General features: G+C 35.9%; 1 protein-coding gene across 8 annotated transcripts in view; it reads right to left on the bottom strand.

Annotated features, from left to right (window-relative positions):
* The window catches only part of CNTN5 (contactin 5), a 618,627-nt gene that overhangs the window by 560,861 nt on the left and 39,646 nt on the right, over nt 1-18,120 (bottom strand). The gene's annotated exons all lie outside the window — the stretch shown is intronic.

Below are 18,120 nucleotides of genomic sequence, written 5' to 3'. Positions count from 1 at the left end.
ACCCTTTTTTCAAGAGTCTCACTTCAGTCATCCATACTTTGTATAGAACTACCTCTGCTTCAAGAACTAGCTTTTCATTCAATCAATAAACCAAAGAACTCCCTTGTTTCTTAAACAGAAAAAAAACTGAGAAATTCAAACTATAATAATTACAACCCTTCCACTACATAGATAAATATTTCAGAAGTTTTCTTTTACTTTTTAAAACTATTGTAGAAAACCCCACTATGTGACTAGTAAAAGAAAGGTAAAATTAACAAGGTTTTACATAACATGCAGTGATCCTTAATTTATGGCTTGCAAAAGTAGTTATCCTAACTGTGCTTGGATGTAACAGACAGACTGATATATAGAATTTGGATAGTGAAGGGCAGTGAACAAGGTGGCCACTTTTTCAGCACACTTCATGTGGTTTACATAATTTACATCAGCTTTATAACCCCAATTTTATAACTTTAAAAGCTGATCTAATCAAGATAAAGTTAGTTTTCTCCAAAAATCCTAGCTTTCTAGGAAATTGTACAGTGAGTGTCTTTAAACATAGAACATTAGGGAGAAAGATTGTTCTCTGTTATCTGTCATAGTGTCTCTTAAAAGCTTTGATCTAAAAGACCTTTGCTTTTATGGTTAAGAAAAAAAATGAGTTTGCAATGAAATGGTACCATTTTATGATCTCTGACACATAAATGTCGTCTCGTAGAGGTTTTGTATCGAAAACAAAAATACTTTGAAATGCCATCTCTAACTGGCTTCTGAAAGAGCATATATTTTAGGTTTGAACAACAAAATTGTTTTTCCTCATGTAAACATTCATTTAGGTCCCACTCCCACACGGAACTGACTCCTCCAATAAAGAGTATGACTCACACCACTGCTGGTGAAGGATATTGACTTTTCTTTCCTGAACTAAACACCAGACAAGCATCAGAACTACCAAGTTATTAACTAAGATATATCACAAACTAGCATCCACAGACCTCAGAATAGCTTCAGTTCAATAGTTAGTGAGCTCTCCACATCCTTTCTGCGTGCAAGACTGTTACTCATCTAAAATCTGTATTTATCAGTTAAATGAAAATTAGACAAAATCAACAAAATCTCTTTTTTTCTTAAGTAACTTCCTGAAACTTTTCTCCTACTTTTCTTCTCTTTCATATTTTCTGAGGTAAGAGTCTTTGTAGTGTTAATACTTTTCCTTCCCTGAATCAGATATGTCCTTCCCTTTCCCCATACTATCCTTCTTACTGGCTTTTCAAGAAGATACCTAGTCTTTATCCTACCCCCAAAAGACCAGGATGCTGAGACACCTCTTCCTGTTCTCATAACATCTTGACTCATATCTTCTGATTTACTCTGCTATCACTCTGCCACAAATATTTGTATCAAAAGAAGCTGCATAAAAAGCAGCATGACCAGCAGCTCAAGGAAGGTGACTACCCTTGGAGTACTGCATCCAGCTGTGTTGTCCAATGAAAAAAGGACATGGACCTGCTGGAGGGAGTTCAAAAGAGGGTCACAAAAATGGCCAGAGGGCTGGTGCACCTCTTCTGTGAAGGCAGGCTGAGAGAGCTGGGGCTGCTCAGCCTGGGGAAGAGAAGGTTCCAGAGAGACATTATAGCACCTTCCAGTACCTAAAGGGAGCTACGGGAGAACTGGAGAAGGACTTTTGACAGGAGTATGTAGTGGTAGGACAAGGGGAATGGCTTCAAACTGAAAGATGGTAAGTTTAGATTAGATGTTAGGAACAAATTCCTTACTGTGACAGTAGTGAGGCAATGGCACAGGTTTCCCAGAGAAGCTGTAGCTGCCCCATCTCTGGAAGTGTTCAAGACCAGGTTGGATGACAAACCTGATCTAGTGGAAGGTGTCCCTGCCCATAGCAAGGGGTTTAGAACGAGATGATTTTTAAGGTCCCTTCCAACCCAAACCATTCTACGATACTATGATTTCTGTAATGATGTCACACATAATCAGGCATCTGTGCATATCAAAGGATTTTTTTTGCTTGTAAGATACCAAAACTGATAAATTAATGTTCAGTTGTAAGTGTTCAGGCAATGTTTCAGAGTAGGAAGATATGTAGTTATACACAGTCGCTTAACTGCATTTCCAGGAAACACATTCCTAGAATGGTGCATTTGCCCTGCAAACAAGTGAATTCATGCATGTGTCAGTGCTGCTTCTCTCATACATCTGTATTTATAGTGCTAAATGGGAAAAACATGTACAGTGATTTCCAGGCATGTGGAAACCCAGCCACAGGTGCTTTGAGGACTAGGAGTGCCACAGCTGTTGGTTTGTCAGAGGCAAGGTCTGTTAATGAAACTGAATTGGTTGCTTATGGCAAATAAGCCTTGCATGTGAATAAACTGACTGTGGTACAACGGTGGCTGAAAACCAACAATATGACAAAAAAAATATTCGATATAAAACACTGACCTGGGGGACTCAGATGCAGAGTTATGCCTAATTAACGTAAGTAGAGTCAAACACGCAATTCAAACAACAGCATCTGTTAGAAAACAAAGCAACTGGAAAAGCATTTAGTTTTACACTGAGTTTTAGGAATCATTCACTTCAGGCAGGTTAACTGTGTTTGTCACGTAACTCCCAGGCATTTTTCCATGCTTTGGTAATAGCAAGGCATCTATGGGGCACTTAAATACAGCATGCCTTGAAACAAAGGCATTTAAGTCCTTCCTGGAGAGCCAGCTGTGGTTATTCCTGTGTTTTTGTCACAGAAGCTGAGATCAGAATAGGAAAAATCAGATTTCCCCTGAATCCTGCTGCCTCTTTTCTTTTGCTAAAAGTTGTTTCATCTAAAACAGGAAAAGGACTACAGTATCACAGTACATCCAGCTGAGAGAATTATAAAGTTCAGCTCATGCTTTGAAAGTTCCACATTGGTGGTAGGAAATTCACTGTTCAGGTTTTCATTCTCCTTTCTTTAAAGTATTTTTTTTTTCCTTTCTCACAGGTACATTGATGAAAACTCCTGCAAGTCAGACATCAGTCTCATGGCATGTGAGTAACTGACTCACTGAGGCACAGTGGAGTCTCCCCCTTGACTTCAGTGAGATCCCAAACAAGTAAGAAACTTCCTCTTTGTGGCAGCTTCCTCTTTTGAGGCATTGAAAAACAGCACAGAAGAGAGAGGGAAGAGGCAGGGAACATGTGATGCTTTCCATCTGCACTGTTCTCACTGCATTATTTATACTAATCTGAAAAATTTAAATAAGTAATATTCACCCCTTTTATTTCTCTGTGATTGATGCTCAAGAATGCTGCAGAAGCATATTTAATAACACTGAGTTATTAGATTTGCTTATACAAATCTGAATGATTGTAAGTACTCACATCCTAATTAACTCTTCATCCCTGCTTATGTAACTAGAAAGTACCAGAAGAGTACACTTGCTTTATTACAGGAAAACCCAATAAAAATATTGTGGAGTTCATACAGCAAATCATTTTTAGTCTAAATCATTAGTCTGCATAGAAGAACATCTTCAAACAGAACAAAACAGAAAAGCAAGGTAAGCTCAAGTAACCTTCCTAGGACACTAACATGTTATTTACATGTAAAACTATTTGTGTGATTTTGTAGCAATATTTTTTTTCGAAAGACATTAAAAGACTAGAAATTTTTCCTTCTTGTTTTTATTAATCAAGGTAATTTTTTTCTTTTCTCTCTGTTAGCCATGGAATTGGTCACAGATCTATTCAACATTATATGCAAAATAATATAAAAAAAGACACTCAAAAAGAAAATCTTAAAAGCAGAATTGTTTAGAGCTATCATGTACAAAACAAAGGAGAATGAGGGACTGACATTTATGAGTTTTTACTTTATGATAGGGTTTTGTTTGTTTGTTTTAAATGCAGTTTGAGGTTTTGGTCACGTTTCTTTAACCTCTTACAAAACTGCAAAGTCATTTTGATTGCTGAACATGATTCTTCTCATCTGGCATTATTAAAGCAGTGTTTCACACTGTATTTTTCTCAGCAATCTTTTCTCTCCTAGTTTGAAAAGACATCTGGAGAGAAAGTTTGAATATTTTTGTATAATCCACTTTATAAATATCCTAAGTCTCAGCATCATAGGACCTGGAGGAAATCTAGACTCTAGTATGTCTTTTGCTTATCATTCCCTCTCTTGATTTAATGGACAAAAATGAATCATGTGTTCTTCAATACTGAATATGCAAAAACAACTCATTGAAACCTGACTAAAAACTCTGCCAAAAAGCTAAATTAACTGCTTCAGTATTGCAACAATATATCATCATAAATACATATACACCGGCCTTTTCAATTCTTATCTCTTAATAGCTATTTCTCTGAAGTTTAAAAACAGGGACTAAGTGCTTGAATCAAAGGCTTGTAATTTTCATTTGTTTCATAGTGTTTGGACTAAAGATCAGCTGTATTAAATGCCACGCCTACTACACACACAAGACACAGCTGCCACATTGCACAGGGTCAAAGGTATAAGCAGCTGTAAGAGAAGTTTCTACATGTAAGAAACATGGAGTCTGTGGAATTTATGATTCAGTTAGTCTGCATTACTTAAATAATTAACTCAATTAACTGAAATATCACCAAATATCACAGTCTACCTGAAAGTATATATAGAGCTGGAGAAAATAGAAACCATGATCCTACACAGCAATTAAACCATGGTATGATTTCTTTCAGCTATAACATCTCTCCTCTGTGCTGGAAGATCTGGAGAATATTCGGGACAGGAGTTAGCTCTGTTGACTTTTCCTCAGAATAAAAAATCACTTGTAAGAGAGCTACAAAATCCTTGTAAGTTCTCCCTTTAGCTATAAGTTATACATGATAAGAGATTTGCAGAGGGTGAAAGAAATTGGCTAAATCAGACCAATGTAGCAAGATTGTGAAACTCTGAGACTCCAGATCTTAAGGTTGGTTTTCATCCCAACTCTGTAAAATCTAAAATTTTAATGGTTTTTTTTTTTCCCTGAAGTTGTAATTCTGAATAAATTTGCTTCAAAAGACATCTCAATCAGATACTTGTAAGCATTTCATAGTTCTCTGAATCAAAATGAGTAAACTTTCCTGCTAAGTTTCATTTAGAATCAGGTTTAATATTAAGCTATATTTTGAGTATCACACTGCTAAGAGAAATATCTCTTCTGATGTTTCTGATATCCCTACTTTTCATCTTTACTAATACATACAGAGTTGTATTTCTCATGAAATGGTATTGAAGTTGTATTTCTGTCAACAGGAGCTCTACAGCATGCTCTTGAGAGATACAGAATTCCTGCTGGCCATATGGAATAAAAGAAAACACTGAAGAAAAATTTGAAAACACCCAAAAATGCAAGTGATTCACAGTTTTTATAAGGCAGAGTACTGATAAGAAAATTCAGTCTTAAAATTTTTGATGTTCTGAAATTAAGTAATTTACACAAGTTAAAAATTAAATGTTCTTGGGCTTAACTGACCAGCATATGACATTTTGATTCTTCTCACACTTTCTTCCTCGTTAAAAATTTGAATTTGAAAAAACTGCAAGTTCCTTTTGTAAACAAACAAGGAAAAAGAAAAAAAACCCCAAACTGTTTATGATGTTCAATTCCTAGCTAGTTACCTTGGTAGCATTTTATTTTGTGTTAACTATCACAGGCTGGTAGAGGAGTGTATGTGAGGTATAACAATCTAGCTCTATTAATAAGCACATACATTTAAGTAGGAATGCCAAGGAGCAATCTTCATTTCTACAACAGGCTATTATATTATGGAAATGTGTTTTCTAGCTGTTGTGCCTGTCTAGACTGCTATCAGCAGCTTGTATTTGTTATGAAAGCCTGCAGCTGGTCCGTGCAAAGTTTGCTGTTTTGCAGCCCATCTGCTCAGAAGAGATCTGTAACACTGCCCAATTTGGAGTAACACTCCCTTATCATTGTAGTTGCAGTTCCTAAATAGAAATCTGAAATAATGATGGTTGCTTTCTACTTTAGATCCCAGCACATTATCTCCTGTCTGGACAGAAGACTATCTGGCAGGTGAAACCAGAGACAACTGAGAATCAAGCAAAGCAGGCTGGGGAGTAGCATCCTTTCATTTCTGTGGCTTGCTTGATCCCTGTACCCTCACCAAAACTGTGATGCTGAATGTTCTCAGGAGATGAGAAGGTGGCAATGAAGATAAGTAAAGTGTGAACAAATGGATGTGTTAAACTCAGGAGACAAAAATAGAACTCTGTGCTTGGAACTACACGGACTATATACAGCTAATGTGCTTCTTCCTGAGCAAGACCTGAACTTGATCTTAACTTTAGGCATAATTGCAGCAAGCAAGCTCAGCACACTTTATAGCAGTAGTCATTAGCTGTCTCATTAATAAAAGTTCAAGAAAACCCACATCTACACTGTCCTTATTTTTTACTGATAGTAGTAGAATTATTTTCCGTTTTCCACCCACCATTTAATATTGTGAAGGGAAAAGTTGGACTGCAGCTCATTTTGATTAAGTCTTTTCTGATATAAAAATTCAGCCACTTTCTGAGTGACCCAAATAAGCAAACTGATTTGTATTCTTATAGATTTAGCTTGTTGTTTTGGGGTCTGAACTTACCCTTATTGGTATCAGCCACTACTGATTTAAAAATGAAGCATGAAAGATCATTGAATTTATATAACAGTTGTCAGTAATGAAAAAATTGTCCCTTTTTAGGTGCAGGTTCAGTAATGTGGCGCTGCATTATTCAAAGTCTGCATTATTCAAATAACCTGCTCTTATTCAAAGTCCTGCTAACCTGAGATAGTAAAGTGCTGATAGAGCCAACAGAAATGGTGCATTATTGATCAGGAAGAATGGTTAGTGTCCCTTAGCAGTGTATGAGAGTTCCTTGCACAGATCATTATTGGCTACTTTGTGTGCCACTGTGGCTTTTTCCTTGGTTTTCTCTCTTACATGCTTAGCTGTGATTTCTGGCACCTGCTTCTGACTTCCTGTTCCTGCTATAATTTGATTTCTGCTACAAACCTCTCTTGCTTCTGATCACATTTCTACACAGATTCTTAGTCTGAGAAAACTCGTAAACTTCTCTGTCTCATGATTGTGAATCCACGTCTCCACCTCTGCTTTTAGGCTTATAACCGTCAGGACCAGTCATACAGGCTTCTAGTATGATGAACCTGACCTGAACAGGCAGTGGTGTACAATTTTAAATCGGGAGAAGAAATAAGATCAACAACAAAGCAAGATATTTCAATTCCAGAAATATACTGTATACTAACAATTAAATTTTTTATGCTTATAAACTCAAAATTCCTGGAATTTTAAAATGGAAAAAAAAACCCTCATGAGATATTACTATGTTGTGGTTAATACACAACTTAAAGGTATCATTAGACCCCTTCTTAGATTAATCCAGTTTGCATGGAAAATATGTGTATTATTCTCTTAAGGATTGTATTTCTAGAACAGATGGTCTGTCTATACAGCATAGAACTTGACCTGGGTAAATCCTGTTCTCACATATGGTGCTTCTAGGGCCTTGTTGATGTAACCATTGGGGTTTTTTGCATGTGTATGTTTTCAAAGTGTCTGAGAAACAGTGAAGGACGAATGGTGACCCACAAGAATATTTCTTCTACAGCATGATGGTAAATATGTATTTTAAGCCCTAGAGCAAGATAGGAGGTTATGCAAAAATATATGAAAATATGAGGGCAGTGTGAGTAGTGTTTAACTGTGTTGGAAGATCAATGCATCAAGCACGGCTAAGAGCAGAAACATATGGAATAATTCCTTAGAAAAGAAAAAAGTGGTAGTCAGCAAACCATAGTAAAATCTGAACAGGGAACACAGCTGGCCTTCTTTCTGCTGCTTTGAGTTACATGCATTGCAGGAAATTGGAAAAAAAGGCACACCCTCCTTTCTTCTAGAAAAGGAACTTTTGCTTTTTTCTGACTTTTGGTACTCTGTAGAAAAGGAATAAAGAAAGAGAAGGCTTTTCTGTGATTTACATGCCCTATACAGGCAGTGTCTGACCTTTAATTTGGCTAGATGTGCATTGATTAGGACCAAATCTCATTAAGACACAATCTACTGGGGTTGGTGCAAGAGAAAATATAATATTGATTAAAAAATAAAATAATCCTCCTCTCTCTCTCTCACCCTCCTGACTACCTTAGTTCATAATTAGCCTTCTCATCTAGCTTTCCTCCTACATGTTATGTAGCTGTCAGTCCGAAGCAAGATCATAAGAATGCAATTAGAAATTTCAATTTAGCAGTCAAGCACAGATATGGGATGGAGGGACCTGCATCATGCCCAGTATGTAGTCTGACTGAAGTGTGATTGCAGTAATGTGAGTTAAGGATTTTTAATTCAACATAAAAATATGACTGCTGTTATGCTACAGTTTAGGAATTGCATCATGTTTTTCTTATATAGGATGACCATGATATTCAGCTGATATGTATTAGCACAGATGAGGTCATTTTTGCTCAAAAATGTAAGACTGAAAGGGTTATTTCTGTCCACTGTGGGAATACAGCATTAAAAGTCAAACTTGGCCAATATTGGCTCTGTGTTAGATCTGTAGAAAGGAATTGAATCAGAAGGGATAATATTTTCGCTTCCCTTCCTTTTCATGATCTTTTAAAAAGGTACAGTACCATGATGAAGGTTCAGACAGTAACGAGACTATACCTGGATCTTCTCAGGCCAAATATAGGCTTTTTAAAAAGTGACTGCAACACTGACAGTGTTTAAAGGACTTTGGATTAGCTTTGCTCAAATTTTATTTGAGACTAGCAGCATCTGTTTTGGATTTTACAAGATTTTAAAGTTCTTATGTAACAATTATCATCATGTTTATTCTGGTTGTTACTTAATTGCAGGCAAATTTTTTGGGAGGGCTCTTTGTAGAAAGAAAATCCAAACTGAACAAGTAGAAAATTTGGTGTATTAGCAAGGTAATTTTCTTTCTGATAGACGAATGTGTTTGAGCTGACCTATTAAAAACATCACTGGTTTACTGTTTGGGCTCTTCATAATGATCAGTCACTGAGCAGTGAGCACAGGATGCCACGGTAAGCATCTTCAGCATCTCAGTGTACCACCACTGAGTTCACTGAAGTGACACTCTTCTGCTCTCTGCCAAGATCTGGGTAAAGCTCAATGTTCAGTAAGTTATATTTCTGTTGACCATTTAATAGATTGCTGTGTTTCCATGTTCATAACCCAGAGTTTCAAAGGACTTGTTCAGTGGTCTTCCTACAAGGTTTTAATCAAAGCAAACAGCTCACCTGGTTCACTTGGTAAAAGAGAAACAACAATTCACCTTTGCAGAAAAGGTACTGGAGGCAAATCAGAATCTAAAGTGATGGAGTCTGGAAGAAGAAATATAAATTTCAGAGCTTCCACTGGGGCTTACACATTGCTTGGCCCTGTGAAAACAGAAGAAAAACTCCCTCCTCACAAAGGACTTTCAGATGCAGTTTTTTCTTCTCATCCTCAGTTCTTATACTGTGGGGACTCCTGGGGCCATGAAAATTTAAACCCAAATAAAATTTTAGTAAAAGAAAGAAATCATGAAAAAGCAAGATCTTATTATTACTTGATTAATACATAGTGATACACAGATTGAGAAGGAGTAGTAAATTTAAAGATCTTTAGAGGAACACAATGAATATTATATTTATTGCTTGGAGTTTCATTTTACCTGCTCTGGTAATAAAAACACCCTGTTCTACCCATATCTTATTGAAATTCTGTTGAGCTATTTGCAGTTATTACTCTGTTTTAAGCTTGCTTTCAAAAATACTTGAACTGATCTATGGCATTGTTTTAATTTAAATCAAAGTTGGCATTTCATCTTTTACACTTTCCCCCATCACTGCAGGGGTTCAGGATTTCTTTTGTGTCTTCTGTGTGGCATTTTAGGAGAAGAGCCTTCCTCCTAGGGTTTATACTCCTATCCAGTACTGCAGACCACTTCTTTAGACCCAGGCATTTAGAAGAGATAATAGGTTGGATCTGAGGATGCTACTCCCAGGCCTTTTCTGTTCCTTTAGTCAAAATTGCTGGGTCTTTCTTAAAATTTTAATAGAGATATCAGCTAGGATCAGCTTTGAGGGGTAGATAATAAAATCCACTGTCAAATTCACATCAAAAAGTTCCTATAGATCATTCTATTCTCCACTTAAAAATGTTGTTAGCATGTCATTGGAAGATGATATTTTACCTTTGAGGTTAGTGTATTACTGTCTTTATAGAAATTAGCAAAGAATAAAAAATATCTTGTAATTTCTTTTCTTCCTACCCTCACTTAGATCTAGAAAAACTGGAACACCCGCCTCAGCAGGTAGGAACAGAGCACAGTACATAACATTGCAACTACTTTCTGGGAAAGTCCAATGGTAAAATATGCACCTGTAAGATCTGAGAAAGGAAAAATATAGGTGAATGTATTGTTGGTGCTGAGGAGCTAATTAACAAAATAATTATTTGGTTTCTGTGCAAACAGTGACACAAACACTAAAAAAATATGGAAAAATGAAAGTCAACTTCTGTATGTCATAGTTTAGTGTTGAGGATGAGAGTTAAAAAAAGTAGAAATTTCATTTCTCTCGAGGAGAATAAGCATTAAATTTAGTAAGCAGAAATATTACCCTAAGGAGAGACTGAAACTTCAAAATGAGTTACAAATCAAACACAATCCAATGTCTTATGCTAGGATTTTTTTTAAGGAGAAGCTGAAAAAAAAGAACCCCAACATCAAAGAAAGGAGAAAAATGCTGATCTTAACACACGAGTTTAATTATTTTTGAATACTCATATTCACAGTTTGCAGGAACTGTCAAAACAAGAAAGTCCTCCTTCTCTCTTTTGTCTTGTTTTTTTTTTGTTTGTTTGTGGGGTTTTTTTAATGAGGTGTTTAAAATTTTGACACAGAGTTCATATTTATTGCATGCAGTAATTTTGAATCAAATATGTTTCCATATTCAGAAATACTGACGGGCTTGGACCCATGGTCACATTTTACCAGAGAGGGTAAGATACACAATATGAGATTTAGAGAGTTAAATTATTTCAAAAAAGTGTGTGTGCTACTCAAAAAATTTGATGTCTGGTTCAGTCTACTGTTCTAAATATGGACATATATATATATATATTTATCCATAGATATATACGAATGAAAATGCAAATTTGGTATTTCTGGCACTAAACTGGGTTTACGTAGGACACCTCCTCACAGACTTAATTACTGTCTCTGGTAATTTGACAGTTTTCAAACCTTTTAATTTAAAACTGTTTAGGTGCCAGCATCCTTGGTGGCTGATGTAGATTTACCACTGTCTGAAACAGCAATAGCTGCAGCTCCTACTTTTGCAGAACTGTGGTTCCCTGGACACACCTTCTTCTGACCAGCAGTATTTTCTGACTGCATTTCAGTATTTTCACCTTTGACCCTTCACCTTATTATCTGAGTACCAACAACTGGAGAATACAGCAAACAGGGATGGCAAGGTGGGACCAGAAGAGGAGGTCCCATGCCCAGAGGTGGTGTGTGGCACTGCCATGGCTGGTGTGACACTAGTGGTGACACAGCAGGGACAAATTTGCAGGGTTAGTTTGAATGAGGGCTCCTGGCACATCCGCCCAGTCCCCAATGTCTGGTGCAACTCCCTGAGGCTGGGACATAAGCCACCTTCCCTATGGGAGAGACACTGTGGTTGAAACACCGAGTCACCAGCTGAAGGAGCTGTAGGAAGAGGTGAGCAAACTGCATCAAGAAGGGATGGGCACAGAACTGACGGGTCCTTTGGCAGAACCTGAACCCCACACTGTGTGGAAGGAGCAGCAGGTAGAAGCTGCCCCTGAACAAGTAGAGGATGCAGAATGATAGGAAGCAGAAAGCCAGAATTGTGACATTTTGGTGACAGGAGGAAAAGCTCTTTCCCTACTTTGCATTGACAGAATAGATTTAAAGCCCTGACAAAAGACAAGGAGGAACAAGTTTTCTCACAGCATGGTGGGGGAATGTCTGAGCTTTGACTTGGATTTGGACCACATATTTTGTAAAAGTGTCTTCTAACATAAATTGTTTTAATTGTTCTATTGATTCTAATCAGTGATTCTATGACATCAGTATCTTTGAAATTTTCAAACTGCACTCACAGATCAATATCCAGGACAATTTGAAGGAAGGCTAGTGTATCCTAAAAGCTAGATTTGACTTCCTGCAGCAGTGTCAACACTCCTGGAAACTCTGGACTTCGTGTTTTCATATTGTATTGCTCACTTTTCTTCCAGCAATTATCACATGGCTTCATCCACAGAGCTAAACACTCCAATCTCATTTTCTGATGTTGCAGAACACATCTCACCATTCCAACAATTATATTATATCCTGCTCCCATTCTATGTTTAAGAACTATAAACTGTTTCTGTCATTATAATACTATGAGGTTAGAGCAATAAAAATGTTGCTTCTAGTTTTTATTATTAAAAACTTCTTTTTTATAGCATGAGTAGTACTTTGCAAACAGTGCTCAGAATCTTCTTTCATTATGTGCCTTAAAACTAGTTAAATAATTGAAATTATCTGTATATCTTAAATACCATGGCCTCAATCACTGATGTTCATTCAGATTCCATGAGGAACATTGAATAAGAAGGAAACAATTCACCTTTCGTTTCACCTGTGGAATAGTCTAATTTTGGAATATTTTAAAGCAATCTGAATAGTACATTAAAGAGTAACCATGTCCCCGTAAACAAAAATGGGGTTTTTTTATTGCCATGCTCCAGATTCTTTGAGAATTCCTCCACAGGAGGTACAGTATCTTTTGTCTTTTCCCATCTGAAGTTGTACATCACATATCCCCAGAGAATTTCTTTGTATTACCAGAAAATGAGAAGGAAAATAAAGACATCTGGTTTATAGGATCTGGGGTTTGCCATTTAGTCTATGAATCATCTGCTCTGGGAATGGTATCAATCCATTTTGTTTGATACTTTAACAGTTTATACCTGTTCAAATCCAGTCTTCAGAGAATTTAATCCTCATTTAATATGACAAGAATTCAGAATATATGTGAAATCAATCAACTACTTTAAGGAACTAAAACTTCTATTTTGACTTTATTATTCCTATTTAGTCTATTTATCTATTTGCTGTTATGTAAATATTTTGTAACTACCAAAATATACAAAAATGCTATGAATACCTTTTTTTTTTTAGAAAAACTGCATACAAATGAGTAACAAATAGAAATGATCAAGAATGTTTTGAGTGAAATTATTTTTTTAAAATTTTGAATTTTCCATTAAAGTGATACGTTTTCACAAAATAATTTTATTTCTCATAAGCTGTATTTTAAAACAGAATACTATTCAACTGTAGAATTTCAATCAACTGAAGTAATAAGATTTTGAAGGCTTAAATATTTTAGTTAATTTTTTACTAAAAATCAGAATATTTGGGGATATTTTTTGTCTGAAATAGACACTTCATTTACTTTCAATGAATACATATCCCTGCTACTGAAATCAGACCTTTTGTATTGTAAACAACATATTTACAAGGAAATGAACAGATTTTTATTTAAAGCAGCATATTTTTGGTAATTCAAATAGCTTTTATCCAGTCCCAATTATTTTTCAAAACCAATGCACTCCAATTTATATCAAGATGCTTTTTATCACATTATTCAAATCCCGATCTAATATATTCAACTAAACTAGTAGTTATCATATGTAGAAATAAATTATTTCACATCAAAACCGCTGAAAGTTAATTTAAGGAAATCTTTTTAGCAAAATATGTAAGTTTAAAAAGTTACCTGAATTTTTAAATGTCTTAGAGTTACGTTAATGTCTTATTTTCAGAAGACATTAAGTCATTTTAATGAATCCATATTTACTAGTTGTAATAGTCATCTTTATAGTGCTCAAAAACATATGCCAAAGAGTGGAATGGGGAAGAACTATAGTGTTTAATGACAAAAAAACCCAAAAACAAAACAAACAAAAGAAAAAGGATCATTTAGTTTTTGTTTCCTTTTCATTGTAGAATTGTTGGCTATCTTGAAATTGGCTGTTAAAATAAGTGGGTATATAAGCATCATTCAGCTCATACTGAGGCAGAGGAAGGAGTTTTCCAAGCAGCTACTTGGTTACTACTGGCAATAGTCCGAGTGTGTTGTTTGCAAAATCACAGACTAATCATACAAGATAATTCAGGTCCGAAGGGTCTTCTGGAGGTCTCCAGTCTGGCTGGAGTTGGGCTTCTTGCTCAGTACGGGGTCTCCCGTGAGATCTGATGAGGTTGTTCTGGACTTTGTTTTGAAACACCTGCAAGAACAAAGACTCCACCACTTCTCTGGTCAGCCTGTGCTGATACCCAGCTGCCCTCATTGGGAAAAGGTTCTCCTTGTAGGCTCAGTGTGCATCTCACACTTCTGTTTTTGTCCACTGGCTTTTAGCACCCTGGTCTGCACAGCTGAGAAGAGCCCAGCTTCATCTCCTTGATGATGTTTGCTTAGGCACTGATATGTCTATCCTGAGGTATTTCTGCTCCAGGCTGAAAAATTCCAACTCCCCCAAGCCTCTCTTCACAGGGCAAGTTCTCCAGACCTCTAATTTTGGCTTGATTCTCTGCTCTCACTCTCCTAGCTAAGTCTGTGAGAAGCTCACCCACTTTCCATGTTGCACAGGTTCAGATGCAAAGCCAGAACACTGAATATGTGGGGCTTCTACAAGCAAAAGCTTTAAACCAGCCAAAATTATATAATGAGCTTTCTTGGCACGGGATGAGGAAGATTTAGAAAAAAATATACTTTACTAAATGCCTGGAGGATTTAGATAAATAAAAGCAGTGCTGATACACTACTCCTTCAGCTCATTTACTCAGGTTTTCTGATTGACATACAAACTGACATTTGACCACACATGGATAATTAATTGTTAACATATATTTTTTTATCTCTGTGCTTGTTTTGACATTGCTGAATATTTGTCTTTCCTCAGCTTTAATACGATCATCTGTTCTTCCTTCCTCTTTCTGACCTCCTCCTCGATTGTGTTCAGTGCCTTCCCCTGACTATTACTCTTTGCACAACAGCACAACAGGATCCTGCTGAAAATCCCATAGCTACTCTGACAACATTTCTTAATCTTCAGATTTTTGACATTTCTGCTCCAGCCAGTCTCACACTGCATTCTCTGCAACACCTCTTTTGCAGCTGTATTTGTCACAGCCGGTATAAAACTTTGCTTTTGTGTTTGCCAGTGACATTTTTAATATATGTTTGTTTTTATTCTGTTGTATTTAGCTGAAGACCAGGAAGGTAATACAGAATCAATCTCTACTCCGTTGCACACCTTTGTAAGATTATTACTATCTTATTACTACTTTGTAATATTATTATTACCTTATTAATTACTACTATTACTTAGTATCACTTCTGCTAGACCAAGGACCTGCCGTTGTGTCACTTCCTCCCTATATTTTAAATTATACAGATGTATAATTTATGTTCAAGTATTGCAATCTTTCTACGGCTCTGATGTTTTTATCCACAAAATTATTTATCCTTAGTCCTTATAATTTATAGTATGCCTATTTTTGTCCTGTAAACTGTTGAACTAGTTGATTGTGTAGGCTCCTCCCAACTAGAACTATTACCAACTAGAACCCAATAGAACTATTATTATATTCTATTCCATTGTATTGTATTCTATTCTATTCTATTCTAGTCACATCTTTTAGCTACTTTCTTCTGACTGTGGAAATAAAAATATGTTCATATTTCTAAACAATTATCTGCTGGTCACAACTGCCTTTCTTTCCAAGCTGTTCTCATATCGTTCTCTTGCATCTCTGGATTTTAAATTTATATGTCAATAGTGGGCTGTCAATGTAATTACATTCCTGAAGCACATTACATACCTACTTTATACATGCAAAGAGGACTCCTGAAAAGTAGTAGAGATATTAAAGTGAGATTTATCTTACAAGGATATCTCAAAGTGGAAGAGATTATAAAATTATTTAATATCTGCAGACATTTAAAATATTTTCACATTAGTCTTATTTTCTTAACCAATTCACCAAGTGATGATTCAAATACAGCTTTCCACATTTTTCTGACATTTCCCTTTATGGATCTTATAATTATAGTGATGATGAAAGTATTGTAAACATCTATGGCTACAGTGAAAACATTATTGGCCATCATTATCTACGTCTTGATCCTGCAAACACTTCAGCATGGCAGCAGGTTCCCCCATCTGAGTAGTCTGATTGTATTCACATGGGCTGTTTATTTTGAGAGTGAGATTTTCAGTTTTCAGAGCCAGAAAGCAACTCTGCCATCACCTGACCTCTTGCTTTATATAGGCTGAAGAACTTTACTTGTCCAAAGACATTTGTATCAAGCAGATGCTTTTGCTACAGGTGAGGAGGCTTAGAATGGTAGCTATTGATGCAGTTCACAGGCCTGCACTACATCTATTCCAAAGTAAAATTCTCTGGAATAGCTGTAGTGAGGACACCAGATAGTTATCACAGTCAGTTTTATACTAGCAGCAATAGCTGCTACTATTGATATATGCTGTTTGCTTCTGAAGACAGTCTTGAACTACTTATGTGAGGCAGACTCTAAGAAAACACAGTACAGAGAAAAAAGTGTGTGTTCTATTTTACTTGTATTGGTTAAGTTTCAGGTTCTATGTATTAGCTTCTATTAGGTTTTTGGATTTTGTTGGTTGAGGGGTCTTTTTGTTAGGTAGCAAGTCCTTCTCTTCTAGCATCTTTTTGTGACATTTAGCATACCCACATTTGTTCAAAAGGGAACTAAATTCCTCTGTTCACTTCTTGCTGTCATTCCAACTATAAAAAATATTTTAAAATTAGACTGATGCTGTCATAAACTGCAGAATTAATTCACTGATATTGCAGGATGGCCTTTCCTTACATGCTGGAGATCAAGAGTGAATCTTAGAATTATTTTCAGATATGGAAAAAGGCAGAAATTGAGAGCAGATTTTCCGGCATTAAAAGTTCAGTGAATTCAGTGAATCACTGTGATATTTTATGTTTATTCTAGTTCTTTAATATAATCACAAAAAATCCACTTTATATTTTCAGGAAAACAGGAAGGTAACTAATTTATGATCAACTATTTCCAAGTTTAAGTAACCTGAGAAATAAAACTAAAATGTAACACATATTGAATTCCTTTCAGCATGCTTTTTTACTACTAAAGATATAGAACTTTGTCTCCTTTCAGAAATAGCTGCATTTCTCTACAAATAAAACTATTTCAATAAACAACTGTAACTCAGGAAAGATGCCAATTAATCAGATGTGAGTATATTGTCAACAGCCATCAGAGATAGATTAGTTATCTGTAACAAAATTTACAAAAGCCCGAAATTTCTAATTCATTTCAATTACTAAAAACTTTTTTAATCCATGGAAGTGTAGACAGATGCAAGATTTGTACTCATAGGTGTGCCAAATGCATGTAGTTCTGTCTGAACATTTTACAGGCACTTATCTGTGATTTTAAGACATATGTCAAAAGGACTGGCATGTAAAAAGTGCCATTGTACAACAGTTTCATCTGCACTTCCTTGTTGAAAATTCTTAATAAATGTCAGTCGTGCTACAGCCTACAGTCACAAAGCTTTAATATTTCATATCATGACCATGAAGACATACTCATGAGGAAAAAAAAGGAAGAAAGAAAAGAAGGTGGCATTTAAAACTCCTTCAGTGCAAGCTAAAATTTTAGAAATAAAAACCTTTCTTCTGTAAAATGCCATTAAAGAGTACAGATAGAGAGTGTAATATGGAAAGAGAAAAATGCAATAAAGTGGGACTTCACCAGAATGAGAAGGAACAATTTAATAATGAGGCTTTTATCACACTTGCTCAGAGATTTTCTCCCTCTTTTGTTTTCAGTTCCATCCATGAAAACCTATAACTGAAAATGTGTAATCAAGGTTAACATTGACATAATCTATGACAGCAACATAATTCTGAATAGTGAAGGGAATTGTGTTTACTGGGGAGTGAGAGAAAATTGAGAAAACTGTAACGTGACAAAGTTTAACTGGAAA

Source organism: Corvus cornix, chromosome 1, assembly GCF_000738735.6.
Source record: "Corvus cornix cornix isolate S_Up_H32 chromosome 1, ASM73873v5, whole genome shotgun sequence".
NCBI lineage: Eukaryota > Metazoa > Chordata > Aves > Passeriformes > Corvidae > Corvus > Corvus cornix.
Note: the sequence above shows the minus strand (reverse complement) of the source record. Positions and strands in the feature narration are given on the sequence as shown.